The sequence below is a fragment of the Bos indicus x Bos taurus genome, chromosome 2 (genome assembly GCF_003369695.1).
Source record: "Bos indicus x Bos taurus breed Angus x Brahman F1 hybrid chromosome 2, Bos_hybrid_MaternalHap_v2.0, whole genome shotgun sequence".
Classification (NCBI taxonomy): domain Eukaryota; kingdom Metazoa; phylum Chordata; class Mammalia; order Artiodactyla; family Bovidae; genus Bos; species Bos indicus x Bos taurus.
This window is the reverse complement of record NC_040077.1, coordinates 72,537,538-72,560,162: the sequence shown is the minus strand read 5'-3', so window position 1 is coordinate 72,560,162 and position 22,625 is coordinate 72,537,538. Positions and strand designations below refer to the sequence as shown.

Genomic DNA, 22,625 nt, shown 5'->3' with positions numbered 1-22,625 from the left:
TCACTGCAGATGGTGATTGCAGCCATGAAATTAAAAGACGCTTACTCCTTGGAAGGAAAGTTATGACCAACCTAGACAGCATGTTCAAAAGCAAAGACATTACTTTGCCAACAAAGGTTTGTCTAGTCAAGGCTATGGTTTTTCCTGTGGTCATGTATGGATGTGAGAGTTGGACTGTAAAGAAGGCTGAGCACCGAAGAATTGATGCTTTTGAACTTGGTGTTGGAGAAGACTCTTGAGAGTCCCTTGGACTGCAAGGAGATCCAACCAGTCCATTCTGAAGGAGATCAGCCCTGGGATTTCTTTGGAAGGAATGATGCTAAAGCTGAAACTCCAGTACTTTGGCCACCTCATGCGAAGAGTTGACTCTTTGGAAAAGACTCTGATGCTGGGAGGGATTGGGGGCAGGAGGAGAAGGGGACAGCAGAGGATGAGATGGCTGGATGGCATCACTGACTCGATGGACGTGAGTTTGAGTGAACTCCGGGAGCTGGTGATGGACAGGGAGGCCTGGCGTGCTGCGATTCATGGGGTCGCAAAGAGTCGGATACGACTGAGCGACTGATCTGGTCTGATCTGAGTCCCTTTCTGTTTTGTTTTTTTTTTTAATGTATTTTTAATTGCAGGATAATTGCTTTGCAATGTTGTGTTGGTTTCTGCCATACATCAACATGAATCAGCTATAGGTATACACATGCCCCCTCCCTCTTGAACCTCCCTGTCATGTCCCATTCCGTCTCATCCCTCTAGATTGTTACAGAGCACAGGGTTGTGCTCCTTCCCTTTATATTTTGGAAATAAGTTCACTTGTGTCTTTTTTTTCCCCCAGTTCGATTTCACATAAAAATGATATCATATGATATTTGTTTTAATCTGTTTGGCTTGAAAATTGTTTTCAAACTCCTCCCAAATCCCTCCCTTTCCTCATCTGGGCCAGTTGCCTTTCATATGACTTCCCTCCAACTGAGAAGCACCTTGGCCAGAAGCACTCTGGTACCCAGAGCACAAGTCCCTGAGGTCCTTCCTGAGGCTTCCCCCAGATTTGGTCCAGTTCCCCTGGCCCCTGAGCCCACTCTGTGGCTGTTGAGCCACCTGCAGATGCTCACTCGGCCTCCGCTCTGATCAGATACCATGTGCCGCTGGGGGTAGCGCCTGCCCACGCCCAGGTTCCTGATCAACAGGAGCCCCTGTGAGTACAAAGTCTGCCATGCTAGGCTCAGCTACCACCACCAGCTGCCCGGCCACCTCAGACGCAGCACAGCCCCAAGCCACAGTCCAGCTTCCCAACGCCTACAAGAGTGGGTGCCCCCATCCATCTGATGGATGAGGAAACAGGTCTATTTCAGGCTGAATGGGGAGAAATCCAGGACCCAAACCCAGGTCTACCTGTCCCCCCAGCCCTCCCCCAGCCACATTCCACTGAGTGATTGCTGGCCCTAGGGCCGTCAGTCCCAGGAACACATACCCCAAATGAAAGTCACCTCTGGCACACCCTTGACTGAACTGAGGTTCCCAGGCACCCAACCCCCGCTGCGTCCTCCCTGTAGCTTCTCCCAGCACCACCCTCCACACTCCTTTTTCTTCTTTGCACGGACAGCAGCTGCCATAGCATGCAGCTGTTGACAAACTAGTCAGCATCCTGCCGAGGCATCTTTCCAAGCCGCCCGCGTCCTCCTGAGCAGAGAGATACCTCATTAGCGTGCTATATTTCAGCCCCGAGAAAACAATGCACGCCAGGAGACCATAAACAACCAGTACAAATGCTACAGGTCGTGGATGATGGATGCCACCCATGGATGTTCGACGTGGGCCCTGCTTACACAGACAGGAGTGCAGCCGCTTCCAGGCACATCCATCTTTTCCCCAAACGCTGACGCGGGGAGAAGTCGGCACGGCCTTGCTCCACATACACGGGGCCATGGCCCCCAGCCACCCACCACGAGCCTCTCTCCTAATAGGTGATCTATGCTGCTCTCTGATGATTCTCAGTATCTCCAAATCCTTACCATTCTACTTTGGCTACTGGTTCTTTTGATCATTGTCGTAACTTTTTTCCTCCTTGCTCCAGGTCCAGGAATTCTTGAAAAATAAAGTTTCAGAACACCGCAGCCAGTTTTTGTAAAGGGCTGGCCAGCCAGACGAGCAATCAGGCCAACGCCAAGGCAAACAGGGGCCCTCGCACAAACCTACAGAGCCCTCACAGAGTAGGCTCTGTTGGCCTGAGGGGCGGTTCTGGAAGAGCAGCCCTGTTCAGTTCTACGTCGTCATTCTGGCCTTTCGGGTGCCAGAAGGGACCATGGCCTGAGGCCAGAAGCGCTCTGGGGTGAGGACAGGCAGGACCTGGGGGCTTTCCCGTGTGGCTAGACCCTGGGGCAGCAGTTTCCTCCTGGACCAGCCTCTGGACAAAGAAGTTGATCTGGGTGAGGTGCTGGGCTGGCTGAAGACCCTGGGCGTCGACACCAAAGGTGACCAAAGAGGTATGAAACGCTCTCAGCAGTTACACACCCTGCACATAAGCAAGGTTTGACGTCGGTTCCATCGTAAGGTAATGGGGAGAAAGATGCAGCCAAATGCTCAGAGGAAGAACATTGTCCAGGGAGCCTTCGACTGCTCTAGGGATGCTTATGGCCCAGCCTCAGCTGGGGAGGCTGCAAACACTCTCCAGGCATTAAAAAGGGGACCAGAGCATAAAGATCCCTGAGGACCCCAAGGCTCTCTCAGAGGTTCCACAAAGTCAAACTATCTTTATCTTTTACTAAGATGTTATCTTTTTCCCTCTTGCTGTCTCATGAGTGGACAGTGGCGGTTCCCAGAGGCTACCACGGAACAGATCAAATGCAGGAAACATATGAAAAAGCTACCTTCTATAAGACCAGACAGTTAAGAGGTACATGAAGTTGAAAAACAAGGTCATTCTTCTCATTTTTTTGTTTGTTTTGGAAAACATTTTTCCTAAAAATGGCTTGTTTTCCTTAACTTGAAGTGGCTTTGTAACAATTATCTTAGGATGAGTTGAAAATATCTTTCACATTTTTCAGCTGGAATTTTGAAAATGGTAAATATCGATAGATACAACACTTCTGAAAAACCTCTTTGGAGTTCTCCATAATTTTTAAGAGCATAAAGGAGTCCAGAGACCAAAACGTTTGAGAACAGCAGTGGTAGAATTTTAATGACAGGGGGTGGTGAAGTGGGCAGGATGCCCTGGCCAGTGAAAAGGTTCCAAAGCAGGCAATACAATATGATCTCATTTTGTTAAAAAAAAAAAAGAAGAAGATAGATGTGTGTGTATAATATGTGGACACAGAAGGAAATGCAAGCACATGGCCCAAGATTTCACCACGGGTTCTGTCTGGGCGGTGGTGTGGAGGGAGGGATCCCTCTGCACCTGCCATTCACATATGTTACTACTACAATCAAATCAAGTGAATAATTCATGTTTAAGGTTTAAGCCTCTCCTTTTCAGAAAAGCTCATGGAAGAGTAAATTGAACAAATAACATTTTGAGCCCTTCCTCTGGGCTGAGTACCATGCTAAGGGTTCAAGAGACATGAGTATCAAATCTCAATGATGCTTATGGGTTATCAGCCTCATTTTATAGAAGAGAACCTGAAGGTCAGAGCATGATTGAGCATCTTGTCCACGGTCACACAAACAAGAGGGAACACACAGCCAGGACTCTGATCTGGGCTGGTTGGTCTGCAAAAGCCTGTGTCCCTGGCCACTGGACCACTGGCTAGGTGGCCTTCCCTTGGTTCTCCAGCCTCGAGAAGAGCCTGCATGCCAGGGTCTCTGCCCACCCTTTCTTGGCTCTGATGGGATGGGGCCCTCTCACTCTGCCCCATGGAATTCAGCTCTGGTGGACAGGACCCAGCTCTCTTCTGAGCATCCTGAAGCCCCCATGTCCACTTCCAGACCAGGCAGCGGCTATCAAACAGGGTGAGCAGGTACAGCAACACCTCAGCAAGGGTCCAGCCACCACCACTCCATCCCTCAGAAGCTCATCCCAAATCAGAACACAAATGCAGCCTCTGAGGCTGGACCACCAGGCCAGAAGTGAGGTCATGGCCCCAGGGACCCCCAGGCACAGATCTTCAACCTCAGCTTCTTGACTGCCCCACATGGGCTGGGAGCAGGTCACAGGGCGGGTGTCACGGTCTGAGGTCATGTTGCTGCCACCTGCTCCAGCCTGCTGACTTGGCTGCCCACCGCTGACTGCCTGGCACAAGGACAAACTCCGTATTGCCTCCCTGCCTCAGCAGGCAGCTCCCTATCTCCTTCGACCCCGGCACAGTGCAAAGACCCTGAGCGCCCCCCCTGGTGCCCCCTGGGAAGGGTCCGAATTCTCCGCTGGTTTCTGAACGGGTGTGCTTGCCGTGGGAGTTGGAAAACATAATAAATGGGCCTGGCTCCATGTGCAGCACCTAATTTGCAATAATATTGAAGTCTCCAACAATAACTCATTTACTCTTATAATAAATATATAAAAAAAAAGACAAATTGCTACATTGAACATGCATTTTCTTCACTGCAAGTAGCTGCGACCCCAGGGAGAAAGCCCTGTGCTGCTAACTAATAGTAAATCCTTTGGAAAATCATGTGTCATAATGATGGACAACCAGGGAAGGGGTGTTAAATAGATTTAGAGGTTAGCGACTCTAACAAGAACAAAAGCCGTCCTGTGCAAACCGCACCTTGAGAAGAGTACAGATTGGATGTGCTTAGCACTCACCTTTGGACAGCCAGGTGCACAGAGGGACAGAAAAGTTTCTGTCCTGGGTGGGTGTGGCTGGCCAGGTGTCAGGACAGAGTTGGTGGGGAGGGGAGAAGGGATGGAGAGGCCTAGGCTAGGATCTCCAGCCCTGCAAGGACCCCTGGAGGGAAGGTTTCCAAAAAGCCAGCCCCTTCTGTGCATTTGGAAGGCAAATGCTCACAAAGTGCCCACCACGTCCAGCTTACTGCAGGCATGGGGATGCAGCCCCTCTCAAGATAAAAGCCATGACTTAGGATAAGGAAGGCTCCCAGGGGTGTCGGCATCAGGGCCCCTGCGGAAGCCTGGTGGCTGTGGCCTGGAGGAAGGGCCGGAGGGAAGGGCTGCCTCGTTCTCCTAGTTCACTAGTTCACTAGTTCAAGGCTAGTGCAGTCATGAGTCACTCTTTCCCATCTATTCCTCCAAGTCCTGGCATTTTCGTTCTTCAATTTGGGAATGCTGACCTCCAGGACAGGGCTTGACAGCCTTGTCCCAGATCCCAAGTGGCCTTTCCAACCATCTCTTATTGAACTTCCATTTGCAAGCTGGCACGGGGCCTGGCCCAGAGAGTTGGTGCCTGATGGCTGCTTACTGAACTGAAAGCAGTAAGCTTTCAGTGGACACGGGTCGCATTTACTGCATGCCTGCTGGCTGCCAGCTCTGTAGGAGGCTCCATAAAAAAGGGAAGTTTCAGGGGGTCGGATGACAGCCATCCGGAGGCACTGGGGCTCCTGGCACTGGGCTCCAACCAGAGGCCGGGCGGCCCTCTAGCAGGAGCTGGGTGTGAAGCTGGCATGTGGCACAGCCCTTGGGAGGGGCAGAGGCACCCATGCAATCTCACCACAGGGGTCACCTGCTGCCGACTTTATACCCTGTCCTCCAATGCAGGGCTAGTACTACACGGACACAACTACGGATCAATGTCACCTGCAAAGCTCAAGTTCTGGTCGATGTCATTGAGAATTGCACCTTGACTGGGGTCCATCCCACTCCAGACAACTTCACCAATTCCCTATAAGACCCAAGCCAAGTTGCTCCCTTCTCCCAGGACTCAGTTTCCTCAGCTATAAAATGGGGAGGGGGTTACCTAGACATGACACAGATCGTCACAGTTTTTCTCCCATTCATTCATTCATTCAGCCAATGATGGGAAAGTTTTCCACTTAAACTGACAGAAGTAATTCACAGTTATGAAATAACTCACTGAGACGGAGCAATTCTGTGAAAACAATGCTGCAAACCAAACCAAGCTTTCTGCCCCCCTCCCTGCCTCCCAAGAATATCAGTCTCTCAAGCACCAACCAACACTTTAAGGCTCTGTACTCCAGTGTTAGTTAAAATACACTGACACCACTTAGATGTTTGATAGGCTTTGCTTTAAAACTCAACACCACCCATTAGCCCAACATTCTTATACATATTAGAAACTGGGGACATTTCCAAAAATGTCTAGAAAGAGAAACAAACTACAAGTCAAATGGAGAGAGCCGTGGACCCCCTGCAGTCTGGAGCCCAGGAGGGGACATCCCTTGACCTTTGAGAACAGGCTTGCCTGCAGTTCCTTCCTCACTCCATTTCTCCAACTTCGAAATACAAGCACATAGATTTGCTTTCATTGGTGCTTTACGCCTTTGGTACTGCCAAACTGTTCCTTTGCTGGCTTCTAGCATATCCCTTCTGGAAACCTTTCTATAGTTTAAACAACACTGCCTCGTGATTGATGACTATTTTGCGACTGCTATCAGTTTACTATTTTAACCAATACATCATAAATCAGGAAGAGGAATGCCGGGTCCAACTGGAGAGTGTAGCTTTCGCTCATTACCTGGGAGGATTATAGCCATTTCATAAAATCCATTATCTAGGGAAAGGATCCTATTGGCGGGGGGCAGCAAAATTCATTTCATGCTTCAAAAGTTTGTGATGGGGCTGGCTAGGAAAAAAAACCTTAAACTGTTTGGAAGGTAGGGATCATGATTTGTTTAAAAACCACAAATGGGCAAGATTGAGCTGTGTCCATTATACTGAATGGCACTTTGTACTCAAATGTCCAGGGCCTTGGCCCCCTGACTATAGTCCACCCCTGACTCACCAACAGCTGGCCAGAGGAAGCACCCTCCCCACCCAGCTCCAGGCGAGGCCATGCTCATCTCTGCTAGGCCCTGTCTTGGTCCCCTCCAAGGCCATCTGCCCCATCCCTCCAGCCCTGTCTCAGCACGGCCGTGAGAGAGAGTTTATTCCACATGACAATCGGGTGTGTCCTTCTGCTGCCCTGAGGATCGGGGGGGGGGGGGGGGGGGGGGGGGGGGGGGGGGGGGGGGGGGGGGGGGAGGGGGTCCCAATTCTCAATGCCTGTGACATCAGGGGGCCCATCTCCTCTCTCATCTCATCCCCACCTTTCCCTGGTCCCTCACCATGTTCCAGGGACAGTGACTTTTCCTCTCTCCTCCTGCCCCCTCATAGGGCGATGACACGCGGCTCCCTCTGCCTGGGAAGGTTTCCCTTTATAACACAGAGAAGCATATTTCCAGCTGACAGCAGCTGTTCGACTACGTCCACTACGTGTAGGTTTCCAACACTTCTCCTTTAGCACAAGCAGTCTCTGATTCGACATGGTGGGGTCGTGTCACCACTTCCCCAAAGGCAGCTGCCAAGAAGACCTTACCTCCCTCTGTAACTCTCTGTTTCCAACTAGCGAAGGGGAAAACACAGATGTCCCAGGGACCAGCCCTTGAGGAGGGCCTCTGTCCCTCCTTGGCCCTCCCTGGAGAGTGTGAATTCCGCTACACCAGGGAGGCTCTCCCAAGGCCTCAGGGGCACCATCGCCCCCACTGGAACAAGTTCCCCACTTTCAGGACCCCTGGGAGCTTCTTTCCTGGGGACCTGAAGGCTAAGACAAGTAAGGACTTGGAAGCCAGAAGAAAGAATCAAAAGGATGTTAAAAAGAGACAATGAAAGAAAGTGTCTTCCAGATTTTGCCAAGCCTTGAGAACATTCCTTCTGAATACGATTTTGTTTCTTCCTCTCCTCAATTCAACTTTTCCCAAATTCATTCCTCATGCGAACACAGTGTCTTCCCCAGGGAAGCTCGGCTTTAACACACACATGTTTTTCTAAGTAACTCGGAGCTGAGGCTCCACAGACAATAAAGATTCTTGTCTGCGAATCCTCCTTGCCGCTGAGACCACCAGGGAATTGCAGCGGTGAAGGCTGAGCTCCCAGACTCCCCAATTCGCCAGATCTCAGGAGAAGCTCCCAGTTCAAAGTTCTCCTGGGCACCCAGAGAGTTTCAGGGGCTGTCTGTCCCGGAGGAGGAGCTGCGAAGAAATCCTGCAATTGACGACGTGAATTTGCCTCCCACACAATCCCTGACAACCTCTTCCTTCCCTTCGCCAAGCAGGAGTCACTTCACTTTCTTTCGAATTCTGTTCTCTATCTCTCTTTCTCTCTAGTGGCCAAAGTCCTGCCTCCCCACCCCCCACCCCCACCTCAGCTCTTTGCATTCCCGCCCCCACCTCTCCCCCTACCTCCCCCAGCCGGCTTCCCCCTGGCTGGGCCCTACTCATGCTCCCAACTTCAAACTTGGAGCGCGGCGACGCGGCAGCAGAACCTGCAGGCCAGGCCTGTGCAAACAAGAGCAGCCGCCTCCTCATTTCCACTTGAAGCGTCGCGGGAAAGCGGTCTTTCTCCTTCAACTTACCCAGCGCGGCCGGGAGGGAGGAGGAATGCCACCCGCCTGGAGGGGCGGCCGTGCGGGGGAGGGTGTCGCCGGGCGGGCGAGAGGCCGCCGGAGCCTCGGGATGGAGCAGCGGGAGGGAACATCAAGTGGCCGCCGGGAGGGAGGCGGAGCGCATGAATCATTGATGACCGGCGCTCGCTCCCTTGTTCGGGAGGGTTTAAGAACGCGGCTAATCTAAAGGCCGGCTGGACTGGGGGATCCGGCTGCCGCTGCGGGCAGCGTGTTCACCTCCCTACGGGGAACGTTTCTGGCCTGGGAACTGTAGCGCCTTCCTGCTGGGAGAAGCTGCCTGTCCGCCGGTCCTCCACGGGGCTGGGCTGTCCCGGGGCAAGGGTCTGGAGCTGGGGGGCCGCAGTGCCTCAAGCTCCCTGCTCTGCAGCCCCCAGTGAGGGAGAGGGAGCTGGCTGGGACCTCAGGGGTCCATCCGGACCCGGAGGAGGAAGGGGAAACGGAGCCCAGGAAAGGGAAGGTGACTTGCTCAAGGTGCAAGTGGACCCCAGGCCACTGTCCCCAAGGAATCTCTGGAGGATTCCCTGGTCCTGTGCAGACACTGAGAGCCACAGAGCTAGGGAGCAGAGGCCTGCAGAGTGGCCCTTCACAGGCAGGGGTCACAGAGGATGTGACCCCAAGCCAACTGGCAGAAATGACACGTACAGAGTTTGTCTTTTGAGTGTAGAATTCTCCCCAGGCTATGGAAGCTCACCCTTCTTCTTTCATTCCCCTTCAATAGAGAGGGGGGCCATGGCAATTACCTTGGGACAAGCAGTGCCCATCAAACACAGCTTGTGGACCTGCCGGGGGGAGGTCGGCCAGGACCACTGATCTACAAAGCCTCCACCTTGCTCCCACACCACTTTCGCCAGGTGCCAAACTGGTGGAAGAATTCTGTATTTTCTGCTCACAGAGGGGAGGGGCCCACTGGGGTGGGAAGTGATCAGTATCATTGTCATCTTCGGCCCTTTTACCCCCAAGGACATTCTGGACCCTTTCTCCCATTTGATCTCAAGGCATCATGAAAATGAAAGGTGGCCATTCTGTCCCCAAAGGGAGAGCCTGACTTAATGGGATTAACAAAAATACAAGAGGCTAGAAATTCACCTCAGGAATGGAAAGGGGGAAACAGGGAGGAAAGGCGTGACCAGGAGAAGGGAGGCTTCTGAGCCATCTACCCCTCCCCACACCCTGACCCTTTGGAGTTCCACTCCTCTTTAAAAGAAGGTCCCCGATTCCACGTCGCCACAGGGACCCACTGAGTGTGGCCAACATCACCCCTGCCCCCACCCTCCAAATCCTCCCACTTAAGCTGTCAGGAGCACACCTGGAGGCTCCCAAAGCAAGACAGTTTCGTACAGAGAGGGCAGAGCCTGTGGAACCCACTCCTACGTCAGGAAGGCAGCCCAGGCCACCATGGTCTTCCCTGGGATCTTGAAGGAACTGTGTGCAGAAACACCAAGTGCATCCTTCACTCAAAGTCCTGGCAGTGCAGCCCACGGGCACGAGGCACCAGGCTGGGTGTGGCCCGCCTGCCCATCACCATCACCTCTGTCCCATCTTTGACCTGCCCAGGGCACACTGCCAGCCTTTGGCCCCAGAAACAGAGCCCCCAGCGAGGCCCCACACTCAGAAGAGGCCCCACCCACAGGACCTGGGCATCACTGGGGCCTCTGGATCCCAGGTGAGCACCATTCAGGCCTGCTCACTTCCTCCACTCTCCGAACAGCAGGGCTGGAGCTGAGTCAAGGCTACTTCCTGGGATAGGAGGGTGCGGAGGAGACCGCCAAACCAGATGGGATGGGTGGAGATGCAAAGGGTCAGAGGTTTGTCTTGGTTGATTACACAAAAAGCTCATCCCCAAACCTCCTGGGTCAGCAAAATGAAAAAGCAGGCCCCTTCTTGGGTGGTACGGCCTCAGATGGCACCACAGAGCCCACAAAAAAAAAAAAAAAAAACAAGGGAAGTGACCCAAACTTAGCCTCAGCCTGGGGGGAGCGCAAGGTCTGGGGATGGGGTGGGAGGCTGCAGGCCAGAGCCTCTCCTGGTGGCAAGGACACAACGCAGCAAGCTGTGGTGCAGGTGGGAGCCGGGGCTCCTCCCCAGACAATTGAGAACTGGCCTAGCAGCTACTTGCTCTCAATCATCCAGGGAGATGCTTCCTGACTTAAGGCATGTAGCTGTCTGGAGCCTCCCAAATCGCTACAATTATGCCTCTAAACTTGCTAGAAGCTCAAGCTGGATTTATACAGCCCGCCCCACCCCCAACCCTACTCAGAGACGGAAGTGAGGTGGCCTGAGGGGACAGGACCACAGGATGTCATCGTTCTTCCGTCCCCTTGGGCCAGAATGAGACAGCTCCTGGCCCAACCACGGACACCCCACAAAAAGGGCTGCTCTCCGGGCCCCACACCCATCTCCAGTTAGCCTTTCCCAAGGTGTTTGCCCTCCTGTTCAGACCTTCCACATGCAGCAGTAAGCTAGTTCTCTTCCACCAAGCTTAAGGGAGCTTTAAGAAATGTCCTCCTGACAAATGCCCTGTGCGTGCAAGTCAGGTCTGACTTTGCAACCCTACGGACTGTAGCCCACCAGGCTCCTCTGTCCATGGGATACTAGAGTTGGTTGCCATGCCCTCCTCCAGGGGATCTTCTCCAGGAAGAATCTGGAGATTCTAGTAGAGATTCTACTACAATCTTTAGAGGGGATTCTAGTAGAATCTCCTCCAGGAAGTCCACCATCTACGACTCTCTCTCTCTTTCCCCCAGACACATAAACACACCAGCAGAGAACATTACTCACAGGCCCAGAGGATCATTTCAAGCTGCCTTGGCCCCAAGGAAGCCACACTAGAGACAGCAGGTAGAAAACAGACATAGCTTAGCAGCAAAGCCACGGAGGAGGACCACAGCAGCTCCCTCGGATCCCCAACTGGTCTGTCCCCACTCCACCCTCAGGGAGCATCCCACTCAGACATGGATTCTCCACACCCTGGAAAACGTGGCCCCACCAAAGCCCTGCAGTCGATGGCCAAATCGAGTGACCACCCTTGGAAAGCTGTCTACCTCTCTGGTCGCCCCCCAAAAATGGGCCATTTAGCTGATAAGCTGGCCTTCTCACTGATCTAATGTGCCCACAGGCCCAGCACACAGCCTCCCTTCTGCCCTTGCAACCCTGCCTCTTCTGAGCACCAGCCTTCCTGACTAGGCTCCCCTAGCCTCATCCTCTCCGGGCTTATCTTTGCCTTTGTGAGACAGGACACGTCAGAACCTTGATTTTATTCTGAATCCAGGCTGTTCCCACTTACAAATGAATTGTGTTCCCCAAGTTCAGCATTTTGCAAACCAATGATTTGGACCCCAGATGCATTTTTCCATAGTGAATAATGTGTGAGTGGGTTTCCAGGTGACCCACAATGTGCTGGGAAACTGCATAACTATAGTTAAAACTTCTACTTAAAGATACAGTCCCTAGAGAAAGATTAAATATCATATGATATCACTTATATGAGGAATCTAAAAAAAAAAGGTACAAAAGAACCTATTTACAAAACAGAAATAGAGTCACAGATACAAAAAATACACTTATGGTTATCAAAGGGGAAGGAGTGGGGTGGGATAAGCTGGGAGACTGGACTGACATATACACACTACTGTAGATACAATAGTCTTCCCTAGTGGCTCAGAGGTTAAAGTGTCTGCCTCCAATGCGGGAGACCTGGGTTCGATCCCTGGGTCGGGAAGATCCCCTGGAGAAGGAAATGGTAACCCACTCCAGTATTCTTGCCTGGAAAATCCCATGGATGGAGAAGCCTGGTAGGCTACAGTCCACAGGGTCACAAAGAGATAACTAATAAGGACCTGCTGTTTAGCACAGGGAACTCTACTAAGTACTCTGTAATGGCCTATGTAGGAAAGAATCTGAAAGCAGATATATGTATACATTTAACTGAATCACTTTGCTGCACATGTCAAACTAATACAACACTGCAAATCAACTATACTCTAATAAAAATTAATTTAAAAAAATTAAAAATACAATACAATCCTCATAATGAAGCAAACTGGAAGCCACTAAGCATTTGATTACAACAGAATACGGATCTGTGTGTTATGTCTGTTGCGTCCTAGGGCTTGAAGCAAAGCAGACAGCGCATCATCAGGGCAGAGAAGGCTGGGATGGACTCCACAGCCAGGGCTGGTCCTCTTGGGGTGCTGAGGAAGGGGCAGGCACTGGCGGCTCACACAATCCTTCACTGGGGGCAGTGTGGTCACTGGCCAGGGCTGCAGAAGGCTGGGTGTGGAGGGGGCAGCAGGTGTCTTTGAGAGCCCTTCTCAGGGGAACTCAAAGCAGACCTCATGCTCCCAGGGTCTCCCAAGGCCTCTCTCAGGCCCCCCAGTGGACACATCCTCTTCTCACTGACCTGCTGGCCTGAGGAAAGGAGGTCAAGTTGTGAGTAATCTAAGCCAGGTCCTCCAATGGTTCAGCCACAGCAAAGGCTGTTCCCAGGACTCCCATCATCTTATAACCTAAGGAAGCAGATGCTGCAAACACCAGTGGAAACAGCTGGAATGTGACAGAGCCTACAGCCGGCTGTGTGGCCATGGCTGCTCCTGTGATGCTCTCATACCTCAGACACACAGACGACTGACGGGGAGCACGGCCACCTCCCACTTCCCCAGGGCTGTTGGAGACCCCTCTCGTTCACCCAGAATCACGGAGCACCTGCTCAACACGTGCACAGGGGAACTATTATATTGAGAAGGATGCTACAGGTCTCCTTAAAAGCTCAGTCCCCACCTGCCAGGCAAGGCAAGCCTGGCCAGCTCACCTGGATGCCAGGTGCTCCTGGTAGACCCACAGCCCCTGCCAAAGGCTTCCAGCTCTCACAGCTGATCCATCCCAAGGGAGAGGCAGCAGGCAGACACTGCTCAGCATATCTTGCAGATAAGGAAACAAGAGTGTCTGAAATCCCACAGCTGGTGCAGGGACAGGACAGACAGAACCCAGGACTCCCGGGAGCTCCCAGAAAGTGAGGACTGCCGTGTCTCCAGCGCCCAACAGGAAGCCTGGCACAGGGTGAGGGCTGGCAGCGTGGCGGGTGAACTGCGTCCTGCTGTTAGGAGGCATCTCCCATGCAGGCATGTGTTCATCCCACAAACATTTAGCAAATGCCTTTGGGGCCAGCGCTCACCCGAAGTGCATTCCAGGTCTCCTCGAGGACCTCCTTCATAGACATCTGGGCTCGCTGAGCCTTTCCTTCATCAACAGTCCCAGGCTTGGGGAGCCTGGCTTCCCTCTGCTCACCGCCACCCCCCACCCAACCCTGGTCAAGGCACAGGTAAGCAGGGGACTTTGAACTAAAGAAACCAGGGGAAAGTGGCCACAGAGAATTCCCCAAGTGCTGCAGCCCCCAGACTAAGGGACCATCCGGCCACCTCCCCTTTGTCATCACACAGCAGGTCATCTGTCTTGGCCTGCCCAAGACAGACACCTTTTCTGACTTGTTTCTTTTGGGAAAAGAGGAAGAAAAGACACACGTGTGGGCCACTTCACCCCTTCCATGGCGGCTGTGCGTCTCCATGTTCCTCCTCCCCATCTCGGGTGGCTCACCCCTCAGATGTATAATGAATCAGGCACTCGCTCATTAATAAAAAATGACAAGCGATCAGCTCATTGAAATCCACAGAGCTGTCGGAGCCTGCAGACACAATCCCTACCTAGCTCTGTGATTCCACTGTGGTCCAGCGGTAATGAGTCTGTAGGGTAGACAGGCCAGCTCGTGAGCCTCTTAGCACTTGCTGTGCAGGCAGCCAAGTCACCTTTTCAGGTTGGGCAGTTCAGCGCCCACAGGTTAAGGCCTTTTTCATCTGTATTAACAAAGGAGCTCAGCTCAGCAGGCTCTCACACACCCAAGGTCAGGGAGGTGGGAGGGCACCGCTGGGGCTGTGGAGAGTCTGCCCCGCTGTGGCATCAGCAGTCCACCATGTCCACTTCCTCAGGGGGCCCAAGACCCGGCCAGACTTAGAGACTAAACCATGAGACTGATTTTTTGTCTTCAAAAGCAAGGACTGAATTACAGAGCCCAACTCCTTCCTCATCCCCTGTGTCTAGCACCTCCACTGCTCTAGAACCCTCAATGACTACCTATTAACAGTGGAGTTGAGCCCAGGCTGTACGATGAGCCCCTGCCTGCACACAGTGGAATCTTCCACCGAACCTTCTCCCAAGGCAAAGAGGTTCCCTCCAGACCCTTCACACATTTCCGATCCACCAGGACAGCTGTCTGAAATGCCCACTCCGGGTCCCTCTACACAGATCAGCCACTCATCCTTCACACCAAAGTGCCCCTTCCCCACTCCAGGTAACAGTGACCACTGGTGAGTCCCAATCCCAGAGTCCTGACTTTGGGCCAAGTCCAAGGGGAGCCTCTACTTTTTCTATTTTTTAAAAATTTTTATTGGGGTTTAGTTGATTTATAATGTTGTATTAGTTTCTGCTGTACAGCAAATAAATCAGTTATACGTATACATATAGCCCCTCTTTTTGGATTTCTTTCCTATTTAGGGAGTACAGTTCCCTGAGCTCTACAGTAGGTTCTCATTAGTTATCTGTTTTACATACAGTAGTATACAGATGTCAATCCTAATCTCCCAGTTCATCCCACCCCTCCTTTCCCAAGGGGAGCCTTTAGATCTTCTATCAATGACACTGAGAACCAGCCTGAGCACAGGGAGCTTCCAGGGCCTGGGCCAGAACTGGAGTGAGTCTCAAGACCAGGATGAAGGCAGGGAGAGGATAAGGGACCCTACCAAGCAGATGAAGGAGCCCAGGTGAGGCAAGGTGGGACATATAGCATGCCACCCAGTTCCGTGGTGGCACGGGGACCAAAGTCATGCCTTGCAGCATCTTACAGTGTGAAGGAGACAGAAATTCCTGGCCGTGGGTTGACTGTAGACCAGGAAGTAAGTCTGGACACAGCCCTGGTCCACAGCCACTGATCCACCTGGGGGACCTTGACAAACTCCCACAACCTCTTGAGTTTCCTCTCCAACCCCATCCATTTTCCATCCTGTAGCCAAGGGAAGACACGTGCCTGCCCAGCCACTGTGATGACCTCTGGGAGCAGACAGGGCGGGGCGAGGCCTGCTTTTCTATATGGGGTTCAGGACTGTTTACACACAATCTGGAAAGCAGGCATAACTTTTTAATAACAAAAAAGAAGGCTCCTCTATAGGGTTGTTTGCTGTGAGGCTTAGCTGTCTTCATTCATCACTCACTCACTCTTTGTCTCCCAGCTCTGGTTTCAGGAAACAACCCCTTCCTACAAAAGGGGGGGCACATTTGGTGAACATGACATTCCAAGACCAAGGAAGGATGAAGTGGATAAAGCTCTGGATTCTCTCAGGCAGGAGGCCCTGGCTTCTACTTTCACAACCAACTCAGTATATGACTTCAGGATGTTCCCTCCCCTCCCCAGGGCCTCACCTGTAAAAAGGAAAAAAGCCCCTTCCATCTCTGTCATTGCCAGATGTTTGGGGAGGGCCCCAGAAAATATCAAGTAATTGGAGGTTGCCCAGCCCCAGGCAACCTCCTTTATGAGACGATGAAGAGCATCTTTGTAATGAAGCTATTAGCCAGGTCATCTTGGGGCTCGGGGAGGCGACGCCCCACCTGGCTGTGCCTTGGCAAAGCCCAGCCAGGACTGAGTCTCGTGCACAGGCACTGCCGGGGCAAGACTGCTCCAGTCCTGTCCCAACCTGGAACACGCAGGAGACAATCCATTGCAAAACCCATGCCTCAGGGAGGAGTCTGCCCTACATTAAGAAACACTTTCCAAATGAGATAATTATTTAATAGGTAATAAGTGGAGTAGGGAAGGGTGGAGGGAATTCGGTTGATTAAAAGCCTGTGGCCCCCAGCGTTGTATGCATCCCCCAGGGTTAAGCCTCCCTCTTCTCCTCCTGATGTCTTGAGTCCGAGCTCACCTCCATCACTGCCCAGGTACCCAGTGAGAAGTAGCCCACTGGCTACTGAGTTGCATGGGAGCCCAAGGTGGAGGGCCCACACAAGGCATTAGGGAGAGCCCAAGCCCTCCAGTCACTCAGCAGCTTGTGTCTTTCCCCATCCTGCCCGGGGGACACTAAGGCCCAAGAGGGAAAACAGCAGGAGGCAAGCAGACCAGGGTGGAGCCAGGAGAGGGAGTCCCAAGAAACATCCAAGACTGCCATTGCGGGTCACAGCTCGGCCCTGGCCCGGGAGTCCTGCATCCTCAGAAAGCTTCATTTGGCTCTGCCCATCCCAACCCAACAAGGTGGAGGGGGGGGTGTCAAAGGAGGCCTTAATCATTCTTTGAATCTATGGACATGGGACAGGGGAAGGCATCACCCACCAGCCACACGCAGTACCATGGATACACACACACCCATTTACTTGCACAGATTGTTTATATCTTGTTTCTTGACAGTAAAGACACTGAGCCTCAGGGAGGTTAAGTGACTCACTGAAGGTCATCAGCCCTGGGAATCAATTCCACTCTCATCTGGCTCCAAAATGCACCATGCTCTGTACCACCCCCCTGCCCTGAGCCCCAGCAAGTATGAACTCCCTTTCCACCCCCACCACTCTAGAAAGATGCCCAGGCAACCTCAGTCTCAAGGAATTTAAGTATCTGCAGTAATGCTTCCATCAACCCTCTAAAGATGCTCTGAGTGACTGCTCCAGGGATAGCACCAACAGAATTAAAAGCAACCATGACTCTGAATGAAGGGGCTTACAGCCTCTGAGGGTTTGCAAAGAGAAACAAGTAGAATCATAAAAAAAATAGTAAGGGGAGTCTGCAAGGGCCACAGGTCATGATCGGGTTGTAAGTGCAAAAAAAAAAAAACAAAAAAAAACCCAGTGAAGGTGTGGTTGTCCACTGAGGGCTATAATGAGGAGGTGCAAGCTGCATGGGAATGGCAAGAACATAGCAGGTGATCAATAAAAAAAATGAGCTGGGTAGATGGCTGGGTGGTTGGGTGGATGGGTGGGTTGGTGGATTGATGGATGGATGTTGGGGAGTGGACAGATGGATAGATTGATGGGTGGGTGGGTGGATGGATGAGTGGATGGATAGAGGAAAGGGTGAATGGATGAATGGAGGAGGGAGGGAGAGATGAGTGAATGGATGGAGGGATGGGTGAATGGATGGAGAGATGGGTTAATGGATGGATGGGTGAATGGATGGAGAGATGGGTTAATGGATGGATGGGTGAATGGATGGATGGATGGGTGAATGGATGGATGGATAAGTAAATAGATGGATGGATGGGTGAATGGATGGAGGGATGGGTGAATTATAGATGGATGGATAGATGGAAGGATGGAGGATGGGTGAATGGATGGATGAAGGAATGGGTGAATGGATGGATGGGGGTATGGATGGATAGAGGCTCTATAATCAGGGCATTTCCTCTTTTCTGTCTCTACCTCTCATCTCTACCTGACTCCTCTTTTTCCTTTCCTCCATAGACACTCAACTTAGATCTTGATCTCTTGCAGGTGCCCACAGAGGAAGGACAGTGGCTTCAGAGACTAAGATTCTCAGCCCTGTCCATCTAAGAGAACATACATCATGAAGCCTTCCCCTCGTCTTCAGACTAGAACAGCCAAAGGCTTGGAGGAATGAACTTTTCCTCTCGGCATCCCACCACCCACACTCTCCTGCCATCCTCCACAAGCCCACAGCCCAGGCCTCTGCCTGTCCAGGCAGCAACCCCCTGGACATAAATCAGAGGGCCCCTGGGTCTGTTTCAACTCAAAGAGGGCCACTCCCCTGGGCCTGAAAATGAGCCAGGTCCACCAATGGGCTCAGTCACCCATCAGGGGCTTATTTGTCTGGACTTTTATCCCATTCCAGCCACATGAGGCTTCTTCACGTGCCCTGGAGGAACGAGAAATGCATTGGACAGCCAACAGAAGCAACCAGGAAACACGGGTCTGCAGAATATTGGGAGAGTGTGGGGGAGGGCAGGCAGGGCTTGGACTGCAGTACCCTGGAGCTCAGAGGGTCCTGGGGATTCTTGGTGTTGTGGGGGTGTCCTGTGGGCAGTCAGGCCAGCTCCCTCACACAGTAGCCAGTCCCAGACCAAAGCCAGACAGGCACCACACAGCCTAAGGGCAGCAGAGACCCAGGGGAGGGTGCAGGTCCACTTTAGAATGAAGCCCCTAACTGACCAAACTTCTCCCCAGCCCAACTTACTCTCCATGGGCCATCCTGCCTCCTGGCTCAGGAGCTGCCTTCCCAAGCCTGCCACATGTGGGCAGCCCAAATCCCGGCCTGGGGCCTGGCAGGAGGGAACTGGAAAGGCTCGGCCAAGGTGATGAGATGGGGACAGTCTTGGCTCAGACTCTAGGTGCAGCCACTAGAGCCCACATCAGCATCCACTTGAGATGCTGGAGGCAGGCATTGCTATATCCTTGAACACTCCTGGGCGCTGACACCAGAGGAGCCCCAAAGAAGGAAAGTGGGCAGAAATGGAGAGGAGCCCATTCACTGAGTTTCTTGGCCTGAAAAGTGATGATGGACAGTAGGGAGAACTTAGCATTGGAGTCAGCGGCCCAGGCTGAGTTCAAGTTGCACAGACATGTTTAAGTGACCCGCCTCCCTGAGCCTCAATTTCCCCCTTTTGTAAAATGCAGACAAGAGTGATGACGTAGCCGACTTTCCACAATAAGCTTAGCAGAACACACGCCGGGTGCTCCCCCTGCTCCTCTCTCTCAGCACCCATGATACCCTCACAAGAGGCTAACCCATCTTTGCACAACCACACTGAGCACAATGCACAGCCCCTAGGGGCGCAGCTGGTAGAGGCTAGCTGTTCCATGGAATGGCAAAGGCCCTGACACCCTGCTGAGACATACGAGGTGCTCGGGGCCAGCGATGGCACTGATGGTGCAAAGTTCATCTCCTCACTGGGACATTTGTATTCCAAGCCAAAGGAATGAACTTCTAATGGTGGAATTCCAGGCTTCAGCACCAAGTGGGCTGGAGAGGGGCAGGCAGGAGAGATGTGTGTGGGCACGGAAGCCTTCCTCAAGCCCATCATGGAAAAGCTGTTCTTCTGTCTGTGTGTGCAAGTGACTCTGCCTTGGAGACACCGGCCCTGGCTCCCAGTACCATCCCTCCATCCCATGTTGACTTTATTGGTGCCCACAGAGCATGTCACCCAGGGCTGGAGTGACAAGGGATGGGGGGGTGCTGGGGCTTGCCTGGAGTGAGCAGGGGAGGATTCCAGCACCTCCTCTGGCCTGAAGTGGCCCCGGCCAGGCCCAGAGCAGAGCTGGCCCATGAACAGGGCCAGGAGAATGCTCCTCACATAGGAAACAACTCTTACACACCTGTCCCTGCCTGACATCAGCCTGGGTGGAACAGGGATGGCAAACTCCATGCGTTCTTCTCTGCTGGGATTCCCTTCAAGAATCCAAGCTTGAGATTTGCTACCAAGTCAACAGGGGCTCATCGGTAAAGAATGAGTTTGCAATGCAGGAGATCTTCCCAATCCCTGGGTTGGGAAGATCTCTTGGAGAAAGGAATGGCAACCCATTCCAGTATTCCTACCTGGAGAATTTCATGGACAGAGGAGCCTGGTGGGCTACAGTCCATGGGGTTGCAAGAGTAGGACACAACTTAGCAACTAAACCACCAAACCACCAAGTGTATTTTATGCTGGCAAACGTCGTCTAGGCTGTAATCCCAGAGCTGCCCCAGGGTCTTTCTTACCCACTCACTCTGGGTCTGGGGCTGCTTCCTCTTAGCCTGAAGTTCAAAGCTCCCCTGGCCCTGCCCTGCCCTGCCTTTCCAGTCTCAGCTCAGTCTTGAGCCAAGAAGAGTATTTCTGCAAGATGTGATGATTTTCTCCCACCCACCCAACCAGCCTGCCCCTCCCCTTGGACATCTCCACTTCCTCCCCGTAGGCCTCTGCTCCTCCTTTCCTGGGCCCAGTTGGATTCTCTGCAAACAGGCTTCCTAAGCTCCATCACGGCTCTCTGCCCTCCAACGTCATCTCCTCTGAGAGGCCTTCCCTGATCACTCTCTCCTGCCCTGTTCTGTGTACCTCCTTCCCAGCAGCTCTTGCTGAAATGGTCTCACGTGTGTTTACCTGTTTATTGTCTATCCCCCCGACCCCCACTGCCTCCAAGGGCACAGGAGCTCCATGGACATAGGCACCATAATGGTTTAGCCCACTGCCCACAGCCTGGCGGGCACTAGCCACCCTCTTCCAGGAAGGCCTCCATGGTAGGGCCTCCCACTCTGCCTTGACTCACACTTAGTTCCCAAGGGCAAGGACCCAGCCTACTTCACCTGTGGGTCCTCCCAAGACATAAAGAGCCCCAAACAAAGCATTCCAAGGGAGACCTGCATTCCAGAGGAGCCAGGTGCCCAAGAGGCAAGTGACCGTGTCCACTAGACCTCCCCAAGTACAAGGCCATGACCATTCCATTGGCTCTGAACTTTCCCAGGCCCGCTGGCAATATGTCTGCATATCTGTTTCCCCAAAGAATAACCCAAACAGAGCAAAATAACAGAACTGAAAAGTCCTCACTTGAGAGGTCACTTCAACCCAGGCCCAGATGGACTGCATCAGTGGGCTCAAGCCGGTGGGTCCACAGCCCAGCCGGGCTTCCCTGAGTAGACCCCAAAAGGATCCCGCTGCAGACCATGGCCCATTTCATACTGCTTCGGTTTAATTTTCATGATTCTTTTTTTAAACTTAAAAAAAATATCTAGGCATTTCTGCATACAATGAAAAAAAGAAAAAAAAAAAGAAAGCAAATAGCACAGAAAGGCTTATGAACGCTGACATCCCCCACCGTGGTCTGGAGGCATCTATCTGCTTTGAACTTTGCAAACTTTCTCTACTTTTAACTCCTCTGACAGCTACGTGATCCTTATAAGGAATATATTAAAACACCATGTTTTGGTTCTTTAATCCCATGAGCTCAGTGTTTGATCAGTTTTCTCTATGGAGGAAAATTTGATTCTCGGAAGCCCGCCAACCAGGCGCAGGACCGTGGATCAGCCACCCTTTCCTCCCAGATAGTGACGGCTCGCCTGCTGCTCCTCCCGGTGTGCAGCCTCTCTATGAGGCCTTTCCCCAGCTCCCCAGGTCCTCTGCCCCCGGTTCCTTCTGCACTGATGCGGGAGGTGGCCACAGTGCAAACCTTGCAGCACTCTCTTTGGGGAGCTCCCTGCGGGGGTCCCAGGGAGCTTCCTTCACCTACTCCCTTACCAGAGGATCTTTAAGGAACTAAGAAAGAGGTGCGGAAGGTAAAACCTCTGAGTCCTTCCTTCATGACTGAAAGCATCCCTCATCCCTGAGTGACAGGCTGAGAGTCTGATGGACCGTTTCCCTTCTCCCTGCCAGGGCAGAGTCACAGTCTTTCCACACAGGCTGCTGCTGCTCCACAGGGCGGCTCCATCCTCCTACTTGGGTAGACAAACTGTCTTTGTTTGCTTGTTTGTTTTCCCATTCTGTAGACATTTTTAGAAAATCTCTTTATTCTTGGTTATCTGAAATTTCACAAAGACATGTTGAAATAAGATTTTTTTTTTCTTTTAAGTGTTAGGCATGCAGAAGAGCATTTTAATGTAAGGATTTCTGTCTTTCTGATATGGAGAATTTTCTTCTATTAACTCTTTATTCATTTTCTCTCATCCATTTTCTGTAACTTCCATTAGTTATATGTTCAGCCACCTGCTTTAACAGTCTAGCTTTCTCAACTCTGTTCATTTCTCTTTGCCTTTGCTTGTTTATTCTCCTTTCCATGATGTTTCCATCTATTCCTTTGATGAACCTTTTATTTCCACCACCATATAGTTAATTTAAAGCTGTTTTTCTAGGGGTGGGATGGATTGAGAGTTTGAGGTTAGCAGATGCAAACTATTATATAGAGACTGGATAACCAACACAGACCTACTTACTGTACAGCAAGGGGAACTATACCAACCTCCTGTGATAAACCATAATGGAAGAGAATATTAAAAAAGAATGTATATATATGTATTACTGAGTCACTGTGCTGTTCAGCAGAAACTAACACAACATTGGAAATCAACTATACTTCAATTTTCAGAAAGCTGTTTTTCTGCTCTCTAAAAATTCT

At 52.0% G+C, this 22,625-nt stretch overlaps 1 protein-coding gene across 4 annotated transcripts in view; it reads right to left on the bottom strand.

Moving 5' to 3' along the window:
• Window positions 1–22,625, bottom strand: part of GLI2 (GLI family zinc finger 2) — a 261,060-nt gene that overhangs the window by 114,810 nt on the left and 123,625 nt on the right. The window contains exon 1 of one of the 4 annotated variants that reach the window (XM_027562706.1): window positions 8,451–8,570. The exons of the other annotated variants lie outside the window; for them this stretch is intronic. The gene's annotated coding sequence lies outside the window, so the exon portion shown is untranslated. Of the gene's footprint in view, window positions 1–8,450; window positions 8,571–22,625 lie in introns of those variants that run through there. 4 annotated transcript variants of the gene reach the window in all.